Source organism: Passer domesticus, chromosome 3 (genome assembly GCF_036417665.1).
Source record: "Passer domesticus isolate bPasDom1 chromosome 3, bPasDom1.hap1, whole genome shotgun sequence".
Taxonomy (NCBI): Eukaryota; Metazoa; Chordata; class Aves; order Passeriformes; family Passeridae; genus Passer; species Passer domesticus.
The window spans coordinates 68,432,896-68,449,340 of record NC_087476.1 but is presented as its reverse complement, the minus strand read 5'-3'; the positions used below and the strand labels follow the sequence as shown (position 1 = coordinate 68,449,340).

Genomic DNA, 16,445 nt, shown 5'->3' with positions numbered 1-16,445 from the left:
TTGCTATAAAGTGCAGCTCAAACACTTTTGAAAGTTTTCATGCCATCCTAGTGAGCTGTATTGTCCAAGGATTGGGAGCAGAGCTTCCCTTTTTCTTTATTCGCCTTCCTTATTTCTTATCTCCTCCATGTCTAGATGTACCCCTTCTTCAAGGAAAAAAAATGTTCCTGTTCTTTCTTCATTCAGACGAGTGATTAGAACTTCTAGTCTTTCTCCAATGTGTGTGACAGGTTGGACTTGGGCCCTGGTTCCCTGCCTGGGTCTGGCAGCATGCGTGCCCCTCTGCAGGGGCTGGCTCTGGCGTGCTGCTGCCCGCGTGCAGCCGTTCACGTTCGTGCTACCTGCCGTATTTCTTGTGAGCAACCATTTGGCCTCTTGCCATGCAGCTCGCTTTGCTTTCATGCCAGTTAAACAAACAATAACTTTCTTTTCCCTCTTCTTTATTGCTGTCTTGTGATACTGCTGCTTTAGTAATAGCAGGTGAGTGATATTGGCAACAGTCTTCCCACAACTGCCAAAATACTGATTGCTGGCTGCCATGGGACAGTTTGTGTTCAAATTCCCAGGACCCATTGCTCTAACACAAAACATAAGGACTTCTGTTAAGACAAATACAACATATTAATAAAAAAGTCATTAATGATAGATGGCTCCAAGTGCCCATTATATAACAGATATATGCAGGGGTTTGTGACTTCAAATACTCACATGCACTCAATGTTTACAAAGAATTACATTCTTCCACAATAGCAGTAATACAAGGAAGTTTATTTTGTCCAGCTCAGATTTCATAAAATAACATCTTCCAGTATAACTTCCCTATCCTCAGTAAAACAAGTAAGCTTTTGTGTATTGCAGCACAAACGCAGAATTCAGATCCTGAGGAGCATCTTAAGCATACTGAGATGAATAAAAGATTCTATTATTTTAATATGATTTAATACAGAATATGGCAAAAATTACAAGGCAACATTTGCCAGAATTTCTGCACCAAAGTCGTAATCACCGGAGGAGACACTTACTATGAAAATCATACCGTAGACTTTGATGAATGGCACAGATAAGTTACATGAGTTAACAAAAAAATGGGATCAGAATATATTTGATGGATTCAGAACAGGACTTGAAGTTAAAGAATGACACATAGAGAGAAGGAAATAATTCAGAGCATCAGGAAATTAAAATCCCATATTTAAAGTAATAGACAGATAGGCAGGAATTTTATTCCAGTTCTACACTTGACTTGCAACATAAGTTTGACATCTCTGACATTGCTTGATGTCTCTGTCAGGTTTGGTATAATGATGTGGTAGTTTTCTTGCAGAAAATGACTATTAAAAGATGCTTTCCACTTTTTTTGTTTGTTTGTTTTGTTTTGTTTTGTTTTCACTGGAAAAAAAAATCACAGAATTTCCAAATGTGTAATAAAAAACCTGAATATGTTAAAGATAAAAGGTGCTCCAAAAGAATTCTTCCTTTGCATTGTCATCAAGGACTTTCAAGGAATGTTATCACTTCCTGAAAAAAAAAAAAAGTGTTTGTCAAAAAACTCATCTTTCCATTAAAATTAATTTTTACTAGAAAAACACGAGCAAATTTGGCCAACCAACATCAGTACATGCCCATTCATCTATCTATCATGAAACAAGAGCTTTCAGTGCCCAGAAGGATGTGGCTTTCAGCTGACCAGGACTAAAAGACACAGAGCTAGCATGTGACAAGCTCCCTGCTGAGGGTACCCTCCATCTCTCTCCAGCCTCTGACCAGCAGCATGCCATACCCTTGGATGACAAACCTCCTAAGAATATACAGCTCAAAACAATATTCTCTCAGCAACAACTCAACACAATTCCTTCAATGCCATTCATTCATTTCAATCACTTTGCTTTTAATTAGTTCAAATGATTGCTCACTGCTTTCTCACACAGCTCCCACTACCTCATGGATAAACTGGCAGGGTAGTGACAAGACTGTCTGCTCAGCTGACAAGATAGAATTATTTCTGGATTCATTCAAACTGTAGCACATATAATGACACACATCTGATAGGGATGTGACAAACACTCCACAATTTACAGAGTATATTGGCACAGCTTGGAACAAAATGCATGCAGGACGTAGAGAGCAGATCTCCATAGCCTGAGGTGGGGTCCTGCACCAATAAAGAACATAAAAGTGGCTACAATGGCATAGTCATAAGTAAGGAGGAAACTCTGAAAACTGGTGAACAGAACAGAAAGTTCACAGGATTTCCAAAGAGTCTCTCTGAAATGCCTTCCTCACTCCCTCATTTCCTGATGAAGTCAACAAAATGTGACTGACTTCTCACTTTCATCACACATTTTTTTCTGCTTCAATGCTAATTCCCTGTTTTGGTTTTTTTTTTTTTTTTTGCTTTCTGACTACCTGGATATTTACATGACAATGAGTTTGTTTTGTTTTACTAATGAAGGACTGTTTTTTGGTGCTAACTGTTCATACATCCCTCCTGAAGATGTCTGTAGTTTTCAGCAGCTGGTTTGTTTTTGACAGAGGTTCCCTCAATATTTTCCTGGCTTCATTGAGACTGAATTTAGTTTTTGAGACAGACAGGAGAGGGAGAGTTCACTGCGTTCACCCTGCCTTTACACCCTTAGTAAATAAATAAATCATGGACAGTCATTTATAGCACCTCTAAAATAATCTGCTTATTATCTTTTTGTGCTCTTTATTTCTTCTAATGAATCCAGCCTAAATAAACTCTTATGGCATAGCTGAGGAGTTACACCTTTCTTGTGCAGAAAAAAATCCTAGATGACTGTGAACTTGATTCCTGCCTGACTTGTGTAGTCATGTACAAGTGGATACGATGAGGGATATTTAAATTTGCTTATAAGGAATTGATCAGTGCCCATTTGAAATAAGGTGTTCTGCTCTGGGCTCATATCTCCTTTACTAATCTTCCTTATTGTTTCTGAATATATGACTTAATCATCATGTCAAGAGATTGATGCCAGGTATAATCAGACAAAGGTCTGTCCAGGTCTAAGCCAGACAGATGATTGCCTAGTTTTGTGACCTGGCTGTCTGGTTTGAACTCCAGATTTTGCAGTGATAATTTTTGAACTGTAGTTCAGCAATACAGATTAAGCAGTGTAATCTGTCATGACCAGGTATCATCCAGAATTTACCAGCCATAGTTCCAAGGTCTCACAGTTCCCCCCAAAAACCCTGCCTTTTCTTTCCTATTTTTGTTTCCCTCAATTTGAAAAACTAATGGTTCAGAAGAAGTAAGGTGCTAGCTTCTTAATTTAGCATTGCTTTACTCAGCAGTTTTTAGAGGTTTAAAACTCATCTGCTTGTTATCTCATGGTGCTCATTCTTGCTGCTGTAGTGTCCAGACTAAATAAACTCTTTTGTCATGGCTGCAGCTGTGCAGTTACGCCACTCTCATGAAGAAAAATCCTAGATGACTGTGACCTTTTCTGTCTGTCTTGTGCAGACATGTATAGGTAAGTGTTTATGATTTGATGCTTTTCTAATTTAGTATTTTGCACTTATTTTGGGAAGACATAAATATAGGAAAGCAGAAAGCATTTCAGAAAGATTAAATTATTGGAGAATAGGATAAATCTTTAACAACTCAATGCAATCTATGTGAATTAATCAGTCTACAGCAATTAAATTTGTTAGAAATAGCAGAGGCCTGTGCTGATAGCTTTTAAAATATTTTTTCTTTCTTTTCCTTCAAACGTTACCTTTGATAGCTGCAAACAAAATGAATCACATGTTCTTAAGGAAAATATTTATTACAAAGGTGACTGGCCTTTTAGTTAATCTTTTTCTGACAGAAGTGATTATTTAGATAATAGAAAAAGTAAACTTTTAAAAAGGCATTATTTATAAGACAAAATAGACTTACATATCTGTAATTGGTTACTCATGATTTTTGAACACGTAAGAATCTTTCAGTTTGAGTCTAGCCCTGAAATGGATTACACTGAGTTTTGAAAAGAAGCCCTTCATAATGTTTATTAACTTGTTAGAGATAGTCATGTAAAGGCTGTCCAAGAATCTCAAATGCTTCCATGACATCTCTGAACTTCCTTGGCTACTTCCTAATAAATATGCTCCAGCACTGTCTTCCTGGCCCATGCCCTGCACCAACAGGACTGAGAGATAATGTGAATAGCCTCCTAAATGTTTGGGGGGATGCACAGATGGAAAATCCCAGTTTGAATATAGCTTCAAGATCTGAATAACATCATGTTGGAATAAGCATTTAGTTGCTATTAACATAAAATTAATATTTTTAGAGTAATTGAATCTCTAATATAAAAAAAAACCAAACAAGTGCATATAAAGATAAGATCCCTGAACAACCTTTGTGACCTTTATCCTGGCTGATTTTTTGCTTCTGAAACATTTCTGGTTTGGAGGTTTCCTACCACATAATTTCCTGTTACTATAATGAAAATTAAGAAAATTTATGCTCCATATTATGGTTCCTTACATTTGCTAAGCTTTTACTGATTTTTTATTCTCACTGAGGGATATTTTTTACTGTTTTTAATACTTCTATACTGTTTAATACCTATAGACTGACTAAGTGAATGGGCATTGAATAAAAAGGGTAGTAGCAGGAGCGTAGCAGGAGCAAACACCAGAATGCAGCCTGCTCTGATCATCTGCTCAGGAAAATCTGCATAAACAAGCTGATACAAAAAAAAAATGCTGGCCTTCATAGGCTCATCCTTTTTGTATTTGATTCTTTTATGTTTTCTGTAGTATTTGCACTTTGATCTTCTGCAGGCTTACAGTTCTTCAGAACGACTTTCACAGGCCTGTGGAACTACACAGTGTATGACCTACAGAATTCATCTCCTGCTCTCAGATCACATTTATTTGTGTTTGCGTGGTATAACTTGTCCTGACAGAAGCTCTTCAGATGTGTTTCAAAATCAGAGGTTTTCCAGTCATTCTTCACTCAAGTGAATACTCAATATTCTTGCTGTGCCAAAAGATAACAGAGCATATTGCACTAAATCATTATGTTTACATTTAGAGTTAAGGCCATAATATTGCAACGGCACAAGTAAAGGCTACAAGGTATAGAGTTCTTGAAAAAAATATTTATACAGACTGTAACATTTCATTACTTCTGCTACTACCTCAGGATGCAGGGTTTGCTTTCCCAAGGGCTTCCTAAAAGGCTTCTGAAAGGGTCTATGTTTCTTTTCTGTAATAATTCTGAACATAATAAAGAAGGAAGTAAATCAGAGCACTTAATCTGATAACTCCATGTTCTGTCTTACTTCTATTAGCATTCCACATCTACCTGTTCCTGTCTACTAATATGTAAATTTGGAGTAGTTATTTTCCTACATTTAAACTCACCATGATCTTTATGAACATATACATGCTTATCAGTATAAATATGTACATTTTAGGCCTTGGCTTCACAAACAATTAAACCAAATATTTGCAAAATATACACCACAGAATTCTACATTTGTTAGTGTGATTCATGCTTAACACTAGTGTGTAATAAATCCATCTTTGTGTTGGCATAACCATTTGCTTGCACTTTCAAAATTTTCAGGACTCAAAAAAAGGAAATTGTCAATCTCCTCTTTCAGATGTGTTACCCTGATGAAAAATATTTTCTAGAAAAAGTTCTCCACCAAACTTTGAGAAGAGTTTGCTATGAGCAAAAAAAGTGTGGCTATTTAGAAGTTATGATTAGTCAAATTACAACATACACAGAAAACTGAAAAAAAAAGGAATAATAAGGAAAAAATTCCTTCTTTAATTGTTTGGGGTTTTTTTAATATAAACTGTAGCACATCCTTTGCCTGAATCTTAATCTGCATTAGTGAAAAGTGCTTTTCAAATCTGTAAGTTTCTTAATCAGCTTTCTTAACTGATTAAAATATCTGCTGGAATACCCCAGAAGAATATATTTATTTTATGGGCATGGCTTTTGAATATGAACATAGAAAATGTATGAAAAAGCCATTACTGACTCTGAAGCAGATAATTAGCCTCAAACCAAAAGTTGTTAAAAAAACCCCAACTTGATTTGTGAGCCTTTTGACTGCATAATTCTCACAAGTTTAATTATATTGAAAATTCAGAAGAGTGGGATTTCAGCACTTATAGGTTGCATGTTATTATTCAGAGCACTCAAAATAGATCACAAACACTGATTTCTTAACCCATGAACTAATGAAAGAAATGGTCCTCCTGCTCTTTCCATCTTTCCTTTCAAGAGCTGTTTCTCCTTCCTGCCTCAGTCCTGGAACCAGCATATTGCTGGCCCACTTGGAAATAACTTCAGCCATACAAACATTTCCCTCTGAATAATTTCCACTTGAATATACATATCTTAGGGAAGCTGCCAAATACTTTTCCTACACTGCTCAGCTGCAGGGATTTTGCTGCATAGATGGTGTCTAACTATACCTCAGGGGACTTTTATGAGAATTTGTTAAGGCTCCTGAGGATGAAGGCCAGCCGTAATTGTTCACTCTTTTTTTCAGATCTCAACAGGATCTCAAGTTATTGCTCTCTAATCTGCAGCAAGACATGCTCTTTTGAAGTGATATAGCACCAAAATACACATTTTTCTGTACCAAGTGAATTGGAAAATCATGCAGTTTTAATTAGCTGTAAAAGGACAGTACAGCAGCTGGTACTACAAAGCATACAAAAAGATTTGCCTTGCTTTGGTTTTGCACTTAGAGAGTCAAAGAGTTAAGTGCCTGCTTTTGTACAGTGAGTGACAAATGTGAATTATGTGGATTGGAGGAGTGGTGGGGTTTGAAACACAGACTCTCCCCATTTCACTTTGGTGCTGCTGGGTGCCTGCTAATTAACTCCTGCTCTAGTGCCTCTGTCTGGATCGTTACTGAAATGGTGTTAGTCACAGACTCCCTGAGATGTTTTACAACACTTCTTGAATAACAGGCAGCTGGTGTACAGTGACAGCAGAGCATACAGGCTCCAGTCCGCTGTGTACTCACTTGTATGCTCCCAGGCAGGGGCAGGCAAAACAGAGAAACCCACAGAAAAATCTCTGAGGGGTAAAAAGGGGTAAAAAAAAAAAGGCATCTCCTGAGTGGGATTTCTGCATTCCTTTTCTGTAAATTGCTTTGTGTGAAAGAAAGAAAACAGGAATTTCAGTTAGTCAGGTGGCACATTTCCCTTCCTTGAACGTCTGCTTTTGGAGAAGCTAAGAAACAGTGCCAAATGTGCTCCATTAATATTTCTTGATGCTGTAAGAATTTGTTTCATGGATTCAGTGGTACTCATTTTAGGAGAAACAAACTTCTCTCAAGCTCCAGCTTCCCAGCAATCTGCATTAGCCTCAATCAGATAAAAAGGATACTGCACATGCTGACTGAAGACTGGAATGTACAAGCAATGAACATTAGAGACCAATTAATATTTTCTCTGTTTTGCCAGAGTTTTCCTTCAAACTTTGAAAGTATATACAAGGTATTTTTATAGAGCCATAGAATCAAAATTCTTCCTAATATCTAATCTAAACCTAGCCTCTTTCAGTGCAAAGCCATTTCCCCTTTTCCTGTCACCACATGCCCTTGTAAATAGTCTCTCTCCATCTTTCTTGTGGGCTCCCCTCAGATACTGGAAGGCTGAAATTAAGCCCCGAAGCCTTCTCTTCCCCAGTCTGAACAACTCCAATTCTCTTTGCCTTTCCTCATCAGAGTGCTGTTTCATCTTTCCAATCCACTTGGTGGGCTCCTCTGGAATCTTTCCAACAGTTCTGTGTTCTTCCTGTGCTGGGCACCCCAGAGCTGGATGCAGCATTGCAGGTGGGGTCTCACCAGAGCAGAGCAAAGGGCCAGAATCCCCTCCCTGGCCCTGCTCCCACGCTGCTTTGGATACAGCCAGTGTGGATACACGTTTGGTTTCTGGGCTGTGAGCACACACTGCTGGGTCATGTCCAGCCTCACTCACCAGCACCCCCAAGCACTTCTCACAGGGTTGCTCTCAACTGTTTATGCCTCACCCTTTATTGATGCTGGAGGTTGCCCCAACCCCAGTGCTCGCACTTGGTCGTGTTAAACCTCATGTGATGCCTGTTAGACCATTTCATGTGGACCACACTGTCCAGGTCATTCTGGAGGACATCCTGTTCTTCAGGTGTGTCAACTGAACCACTCAGCTTGGTGTCATCATTCTCATCATCTTCTGCCTTGTGGATACACAGAATAAAATGGGTTTGTACTTTTCCATGTTGTTTCTCCTTCTCACTATCATTTGCAGATACAGCCAGCATTTGCTAAAGCTTATACAACTTCAGCTCTCTTCAGGATCCAGCATCACCATTCCCAGTTAGCAATATCATGCTATTTTATTACCATGGAAATGGAAGATGTAAATGAGTATTAAATAGCAAATATTATGTGTTATCAGAATAATATACCTTTCAAATCTGCGACCACCAACCTTAAGGCTCTAGAAACAAATCACATATTTTATCATATTTATTGGATTTCATCTATCATGTTCTAGGTACCAATGTGAAGAGTTTCCATGTTTTAATATCTGCTGTTATCACAGAATGTTTTGCTGACATGCTAAGGTTCTGGCTAAAGTTGCAGTCATATAACCACAGATTTCCTATGTGTACACCTACTTCAGTACACATTTCACACTAATTCCTCTAAAGCCTTTTTCTCCTTCTCACAATTTCTGTTCAAACCACTACACTTTCAAAATATTTCTCTTTTGAATAGGGATTTGTTTCATTGTTTCTAGCAAAAATAAGGGAAAGTGAATTATTTAAAATATGAAGTAGCAAACACACAGTTTCAGAAAAATTTCCAGGTCAATGATCAAGAAATAATATCTACATCTTAAAGATGTAGTTGCATGAATTGGCAGAGTGCTGATTTGTTGCAATGTGAAGTATCTCAGGCTCATTTGATTCTTCACTGAAGAAATTCCTCAGTGTGTTCTCAACATGAGAATTGGACTCAATCAATTTCCATTAGTGGGAAATCTATTGCTGGGGGGAAAAACCCCAACCAAACAAATAAAAAACAATAACAAAAATCCCCAACAATTTCTTAACTCACAGAAACAGCATGTAATTTTCTTAAACCTGCCAAACATTAGAATTGTCTTTGCTTAAATAGAACTCAAATGTGGAGATAGTAGGGATAAATGAATTGGTATTTGTATGATACTTGTCCAGAATTAACTTTTGGTCCCCCAAAACTACTGAATTGCATTCTTCCAAGGTGTTCTTCAAAATAGCACCAAATAAGCCACTAGCTGTGTTGGCTTTTCCCCATATAGTACATACACCATTGTGGCTGTCCACATAGATCCCCAGCAGCTTTGCTAATTCAGCTGCAGGGACATGGTGGATTAACCTTGGACAACTGCCAGACAGTTGCACCAGCTCTCTCCTAAATCCCCTCCTAGACAGGAAGGGGGGAGAAAATAAAATGGAAAGCTTGCAGGTCACAACAGAGAGACCACTCACTGGGTATCCTCATGGGCAATATATACTTGACTTGTAAAGTATTAGTTTAGCTTATTGGCAATTAGCAACAGTGCTGGATGATGAGAAATAAAGGGCAAAAATTAAAACACCTTCTCACCACCTCTCACTTTTTTTCCCCCAGGCTCAACTTCACTCCTTCATCTAGCTCCCCTTCTTTTCCCCCAGCCTCGCGCAGCACAGAGGTTCAGGACAAGGACTGTGGTCAGTGTGCTGCAGCTCTCCTGTGCCGCTCCAGCCCCTGGAGCAGTGCAAAGGGGATGGAAAACCATGCTCTGGCACCTGGGGCAACTTCCCCCACGTCCTGCTAGTCCCTCCTTGCAGTTTATTTTGCTGGTTTTCACCATTTAAAATGGTTGTGCTTGGCCGATTCTGAGGCACGCTTTCCTGAGAGCAGCTGGAGCACGGCGGCAGAGCTCAGCCGAACAAACCCTGCGGTGGGCACCTTGGGCCTGCTGGAATGGGCTGTGCCCAGCTGCACAGAAACTCCTGCGGCTCCTCCCTGCCAGCATCTCACCATCCACACCTGGCAGAGGAGACAAGGAGACTCCTAAACCACAGTTTGATGCATCTCACAAGTGCAGGTCTATTCTTAAAAGCACGTGAAGTAGGTCAGATATCAAAGGGATGCAGCTGTCTAGATACTCTGAGCTAATGGAGCTTGACCTACAAATTTCCAATGTGCATTGGATATCTGTAAAATGCACTGTAATAGTATGTATCTAAAGTTTATTTTTAAAACTTAGAATTGATTAAAATATGTGCTTCAAGACCTGAGCCTTACAAAACTGAATAATTTGAAGGATTTGTCAGTTTTAAATATTCTGTCATAAATGCTTTGAAATTCATGATAAGCAATACGATGTGCCTCTGGTTTCTGCCCAGCAGACCCTCTCCAAGTGCTTCCATTACCATGTCACCATCTACACCTGATTGATGGTACTTCAGGGCTTCACAGTCTGAGATTAATGACCAATTTCCCAGATCTTGGTCCTCTGATTTTGATGCAAGAAGCAGAATTTGAATTGTGGAGGTTAAGAAAAGAAAATATTTTTCCTGCCTTGCAATGGCTGAAAGGTCATTCTTGAGCTCAAGTTGTTTAAATAATTTATTGTGAGCTACTGAGTCATAACAGAGTTACTGATCTGTCTTTTACTACAGTGACATTCTATTTTTACAACTCTATATTTTTTTTAATTCTGTGGTATTAAATTGCTCTCAGTCTGCAGTAACTAGAAATGTTTAAGCGTGCTGCAACTGCATAATGTCGTATCAGATCTGTACCTTTCACACTGTGTGTAGCAGAGAAGTGCCATGGTGGGATTACATGCTAAAAAGAAGTGTTTTGCTTGGGAATAGCATTCCTCTACCAGCTTTGCATGTATCATTTATTTTGTAAGCAGCCAGTGCAGAGTCGCTTTGCAAAAGATCATTTGATACTCCAATGCTCATCTATTTTTTTCATTTCTTCATTGATACTGAGAGCTTTCCTACCTCATTAAACTTGTTTTCTTTATTTTGTGTGCTTCGGTGTTTTGTGCAGTCTAGGGGTTGATATATACCTTATTACTGTTTTTGGGCAGCAATGAGTTAACTTCTGAAAAGTTGCCTAGAAGATAAAATTGCTAGTATCTAACAAATTTAGTTTTGTATTCAAGTTAAATAACAAAGTGTTTTTATTTTCCCTACTTAATTTAAAATATTTTTGAGTACTGAAGACATTCTGGATCACATTACTTGAGAGAATATGGAAATCCAACCCCTTGAAAAGTGTTTCTACCAAAATTACTTTCCAGTTTCTTACTACTTTGATTGCAAACTCTTCCCTCACCATAACTGCAAATGCTTCTAGTTGCTGTTGAAAACAGTCAGAACACCTTTTCTCAAGTAAGACTGCACAGTCCTCCTCTTCACACTTGCTTCTTTTTTTCTTCTCTCTTTTCTTGACCATGAACAAAGATTATGGACTGGAGCTATGGCATCTGCAGGGATATGGGTCTCATTATGAGACTCATTGGCAGAAAATAAAAAGTATAGGATAAAAAACCACAACAACCCATATATAGAAGGAAAGAAATGCTGGATCCTATCATGAAGCTGTTGGGCTCCCTGCAGAGCTGGTTGTATTTGGGCAGCATTTCTGCCCAAATTGTATTTCTGCCCTGGTTGAGGGCAGAAATTTATCTGTGTGACTTCCACCCTTTCAGCGCTACAGCCCAATTCCCCCATGAAGCCACTGGAGTCTCATCTCATGCAGTTCCTGCTCACCCATCCTGCACAAAGTGTTCTGCCCAGACTGAAGAATCCCTTCCCAGCACAGAAATACGTGGAAGCTTAAAACAAGAAAGGTAAAGAGTATGAGAAATCACAGTACTGAAAATGAGCTATGCAAAAGCTGCTGTTATAGGGAAAAACTGCTGTTAAAATGAGTGTACACTGAATTCATGCTTCTGCTGGGCATTAACAGGTATCAGGAGAGGAAGATGATAAATGTATTTTTTTTTGTATCAAGCTAAGAAAAGGCCCTTAATTTCTACTTACCTCATTGTTACATCTCCTGTTGCTACTGCATGCATTTCACATTTAAGAAATAATGATATAAAGCTTATAAATGACTTCAAAATATTAATTAATTGTTTTGGATGTGTTTTCCATTATGTGAAATCAAAGTGTTACAAAAATCAAATCAGTGTGTTAGTAAATATTTGGTCTAGAACTTGCTGCCTTGAGTAGACTAGCTTTATATAGACAAGGCCCCATCTGAACATGCTTTTCTGCTTGTATTTGTTTTCCTCACAAACTGTCAGATCTTATATTCAACGGTGTTTGAAATTTTCAATTTGGAAAATTATGGACTACTGTAATCTTTGTTGGACATTTCCTGAAACAACTATGAAACATGAATGAAACCATATTCTTTAGATGTATAAAGAAAACAGCACAAATTGTGTCTTATTCTTTCAGCTATGCTTAGCTTGATAGCTTTAGTGTGACCCTAATCATCAGCCATTAACACGACTTTTATTTTGCTTAAACTACAAGGATTTGCTTACACTACTATGGAGTGATGTGTGGTTTGCACCGATTTACATGATGCAAATTGGATAAAAAGCAGTTTTAGTAGATTGTGCCTAACTTGATCCCTTTCTTTATACAGGATAATTTTCTTGACAAGAGTAATTCTGCAGACTTGATCTATTTGGTGCTCAGTAAAGCTTTTGGCACTGTGACACATGGGAAACAGTTAGTTAAGCTGAAGAGGATGAGGATTAGTAAAAGAATGACAATACAGTAAGGCATTGGACAAGGAGGAGACAATGGAGTGTGTTGTGTTGACAAATCAGCAGGCTAGATGCATACTGCTGGTGAAATTCCTTACAGAGCAACAGTTGCTTGGCCTTGACCAAAGCCAGGCATCTGCCAGCTGAGGCTCTTTGTGAGACAAAGTTTAGAGGCTGCCAGGGGCAAATGATGAGTATCTGGTGATTGGACAAAAAAAATAAAAGTAAAAAAAAAAAGGAGTGCCTATAAGGTCGCAGTAAGGCACAAAGTGAGAAAGACAGTGAGGCAAAACAGAATAGTGCACATAGTACACATAGAAGCTAAATACAGGAATTTCTGTTGTGAGCTGGGCACTATCATTTGGAAACAAAAGAAGCAAAAGAAATCTTTGTTGATACTATTTGGCCAGAAGGTACCTATTAGCTAGCACCATGACTGAGCTATGGAAGCAGCAGAATAGATACTGGTTTACAGTCCAGGGCAATCTCACCACTCTGAGCTCTTTCTAACTGGGTGTATTTAGGACCTTGTCCAAAACTGGTATATAATTTCACCTATATTGAAGGAAACTCAACCCAAAAACAAAAAAAAAAAACCCACACAAAAAGATGATACATAACCGCAGCTTGGATAAGCAGAAAAGAGGAGGACCCCATTTACAAAACAAGCCTATGAAAGCACAGGTTTAGAACAGCAAAAATATGGAGGGGACATTATAAAGACATTAAAACACAGGAGAATGGTGAGCTAGCTCAAGACAGGCTAGTATCATCAGGCAAGATGAATGGGAATAAAGTACTCAGAAATAAATTAAAGCTTAAAATTAGAAGTTCCTAAATATTATAGATGTGAGGATCTGCTGTTCCAGAAGAACAAAATGGGCAGGAGCAAAAAGTAAAAGATGATCTTTATCATCTGTTCTTCTGAATGAAACTACATGATTCCTGATTCCATGTAATGAATGAAACCACAGACAAGAAAGTGATGTCACCCAAGAAGGTCCTTCAAGGATAACTTCAAGGAGTGCTCAGTTGATTTCTTAATGAGCTTTTTTGTGTCTTAGCTGCAAATACATGACCACAGAGTATCCAGAGGATGAATGCACAAATTCTGGGAAGAGCAATGCCATGAACACAGGCACAAAAACACAGTAGCATCCAAGTAAGATTTCCTAGTTAAAAAAAAACCAAACAAACCTAAACAAACAAACAAAAAAACCCACCAAAAAACCCCAACAACCTTCTAATTAATCTCCATATCTGTGCCTTCTTAGGAATATAATGTAAAGACCTGCATTATATCTAGGAGCTGTACTGTGCAGGTTTAAACCTCTGGTCTCTGCTCAGCTAAAGAGCTTGTTAAAATCAATATATATTTTCTGTAAAGAGTATTATTTAGCAGTATTATAGCAAAATGTATTCCCATACCTTAGGCATCCCTAACCAGTTCATTGACTGCCTTGAGACTTACTTCTTTATACAGACATTGTCCTATACGGGTTTTCTAGGATCATTGATTTTAGTGTGTAGACACTTCTTCAAAGGCTGTGCAAGACTTTGCATGACTCAAGGTTAAATATATTTATGTTACACAATTCTACTAGGCAACAGAGCCTTGATTTATAAAGTATTGATATGTGCCTTAAAACATGGCAAATTCAAAGCCAAGCTGATCTCAGCTTGCTTTGAATCTTGAAATTAATTTCTAAAATATATACTGCATTATGTACATAGATGACTTTATCCACAACCTCAGAAATTAATGAAGCTGTGGTAGATCCAAAGCTATGCATTTTTTGACACTGGTCTAATCATAACATAATTTATATCTGGAGTGGTTTTCCTCCCCCTTATGAATTGTCTATGTGTTATAAAGATCTCAGCCTGAGATTACCTTATCTATATTTAGTGTGCTTACAGTTGGGAAGCGCTTACACGAATTTAACAGCTAATACTAGCGACAAAAGGGAAAAGATGGTCGAATTTTCAGCTACACCTTCAGTGGCACAAAAATAAACACATTATTTCCAATATAATCTCAAAAGCCAGGGGTGCATCCTGAGAGCTCATCTCCAACACGTGGGGGTGCTGAGCCCTCGGCAGCCGAGGTGCAGAAACACCAAGGACAATCACACTGTGAAGGGTCACCTGAGACAACGCAGAGGGGCTCGCAGCTGTGCTGAAACCCCAGCTTCCTATTACACGGGATAGAGCTTTTTCTGAAGCTATTTTGAGATGCAAGGTAAAAAGAAAAGCATAGGCGGGCACTAAAGCAACATAGCCAGAGCTCAAAAGCAGGGGAATCTTTGCACAGCAAGAAGAGACCTTCATTTTTTCATACGTAAGTAATTTTCAGTTTTTGCTTTTTCATCCCACAGGTATTTCTTTAGAATGCCATTAGTTACCACTGTGTTAATTTAAAACCAGCAGATTAACAAATTTTCTAAGTGTTGAAAATTGATACCTGGAATTTTACATATTCTTTCACAGGCTCTGGTCATGTCTACTTGTCATGACGGATCCTGTGGCGTATTCTGCAAAAAAACCCCAGTGTAAGGACACAGGGTGCAGGCGATTCTTCTTCACTGAACACATAAGGTGCAAGATCAACCCCGAGTTTCTAAAATTTTGTTCTGAAGGTAGTAGATAATCTAAATTATATTACTTGTAAGATTAATAGAGGATTGGTGCCCTCGAAAGGATACACTGCTGTTTTGTTTCTGTTCTCCAGAGCACTACTTTGTAACTTTCTCTTACACCTAGCCAAGAAATACACTAGCAGGCAAGCAGAACACACCCTGCTGCCCTATGCCATAGCAACTTGGCAGGCAGCAACGCTGCCCACAAAAACAACTGCTAAATGCTGAACTTCTTTTGTGTTGAAGGGTTTAAAGTTGGATTTATTAATCTTTTATGACAGAAGAAACATGGCAGTGAGACACCTCAATTTAACACAGTAAGTTATCACATACTTCTACAAGATCTTTTAAAATGCAGATTTCTTACATTCTTCATGTTTTAATGGAGTCTAAGCATATATTAATAAATTATTTGGCTGTCTATGAGTTTGTAGCATACCCTGATTAGCTGAGAGGGGAGAATATTTTAAGCAGACCTTTTGAAAAGTTGATAGTAATGAATAAATACCGTATTAATATATATTATAGAGCTATATGAGGGTATGTGATTTGGTTGATGCCTCATTAAGAGGCATATTTAATATGCAGCAGAAAATTATTTACTCTCCACAAATGGACCACAATCTTCAAGCAGTAGCTGCTCACACGTCTCATTTAAAACTAATAAAAATAGATTAGAAAATTGCGGGGGGGCGGTGTGTGTGTTGAGAGGGGAGGAAAAAAAGAGTGCGAACAACCCATCGCAGACTGACGGAAGGCTTTCCCACATAACCTCATCACCGAGTCCTTGCTACGTCGCAGGTTGTTGGCAAGGGCGAGGGACGGCTTTGACAACCCTTTGCTTTTAACTCCGTGCACCCCGGGGCGGGGGCTGCGGCCAGATCCCCCTCTCTCGTCCCCGCCCGCCCGCCGCAATGTCCCACCGGCTCCGAGCGGCCGCGGGCCGTCGGGCCGCCCCGCTTCGCACCTGGCGGGGCAGCCGGAGCCGGGGCCGGGGCCGGGGCCGGG

The 16,445-nt window shown here is 38.9% G+C and overlaps 1 protein-coding gene and 1 long non-coding RNA gene across 5 annotated transcripts in view; one reads left to right on the top strand and one right to left on the bottom strand.

Annotated features, from left to right (window-relative positions):
• Positions 1 to 349: 349 nt before the first annotated feature.
• Positions 350 to 16,428, bottom strand: LOC135296856 (uncharacterized). The gene is made up of 3 exons (XR_010358887.1): positions 16,405 to 16,428; positions 15,263 to 15,332; positions 350 to 1,518 (listed from the first exon to the last, which is right to left on the bottom strand). It is a non-coding gene; the product is annotated as an uncharacterized LOC135296856 (long non-coding RNA).
• Positions 14,910 to 16,445, top strand: part of CHRM3 (cholinergic receptor muscarinic 3) — a 272,242-nt gene continuing 270,706 nt past the window's right edge. Inside the window, exon 1 of one of the 4 annotated variants that reach the window (XR_010358880.1) lies at positions 14,910 to 15,139. The gene's annotated coding sequence lies outside the window, so the exon portion shown is untranslated. Of the gene's footprint in view, positions 15,140 to 15,280; positions 15,438 to 16,445 lie in introns of those variants that run through there. The other 3 variants (XM_064413737.1, XR_010358884.1, XR_010358878.1) reach the window with 3 other exon arrangements.